This window comes from Microtus ochrogaster, unplaced genomic scaffold (genome assembly GCF_000317375.1).
Source record: "Microtus ochrogaster isolate Prairie Vole_2 unplaced genomic scaffold, MicOch1.0 UNK6, whole genome shotgun sequence".
Taxonomy (NCBI): domain Eukaryota; kingdom Metazoa; phylum Chordata; class Mammalia; order Rodentia; family Cricetidae; genus Microtus; species Microtus ochrogaster.
In genome coordinates, this window is record NW_004949104.1 from 13,930,954 (window position 1) to 13,932,014 (window position 1,061).

Below are 1,061 nucleotides of genomic sequence, written 5' to 3' on the forward strand. Positions count from 1 at the left end.
AGCAGGTAGGGAGGGAGGTTATAGCAGGTAGGGAGGGAGGTTACAGCAGGTATGGAAGGAGGGTATAGCAGGTATGGAGGGAGGTTATAGCAGGTATGGAGGGAGGTTATAGCAGGTAGATTATAGTAGGTTACACATGGGCTCTCTCATAAGTCTAATGCTATCTGGAACATTCTTGGGGTTTGGGTTGGTGGAAGTTAGTGGTTTCTCCACATCCCCAAAGCTTTACCTCATTGTTGAAATTTGTTAAATCCGATAAAGAGGTGGGCAATGAATACTTATAAAATAGACCAAATGTAGCCCAAGATAATGCTGACTCTGGATTCTCAATATTACTACTCCTGAACGTCTCAGCTTTTGAATCAGCTAGCCTGTAGAATCCTTTGATATAAGGATGACTTTCCTCACTGAGACCTTCATTCACAGGACCGTCTGTTAGCCAAACATCGCATTTATTCACCTGAAGGCCAAGTGCTGTTTTGTGTTCCCTGCTGCTAGGAAAGCTAATTCCTAGAATCTGGTAAGGACAAGGATGAGTGAAGGGTTTATTTCAGCTTGTAGGGCACAGTGCATTGTCGGGAGAAGCTAGGGCAGGAGCTGGGCAGAGACATGGAGCAGTGTACTGGCTGGCTCCCTACAGCTTGCTCAGCCTGCCTTCTTATGCAACCCAGGACCACCTGCCTAGGGGTGGCACCACCTGTCGTGAGCTGGGCTCTCCTACACCAATCACTGATGGAGAATTGTCCCACAGGCTTGCCTGCAGGGGGAGCTGATGGAGGCATTCCCTCAGTGGTGGTTTCTAGGTGACTGTAGTCTGTGGCAGAAAACTGACCGCCGTAGGTGCTGGAAACAGTAGGGGGGAAGACTTGGGGTCACATTAAAGTGATCCAGCCTGATCTGGGTCGCATCATTTTGTTTTTGTGTTGTTTTGATTTGCATTCTGTCTTTGACACAGTCATCAAAACCTATATGCTCTAAAGAATCAAACAGCCATATTAACCACCCCCAAGGTCACACTCTGCAACCAGACTGGCTGGATGGTTTTCATTATGTTTATATTT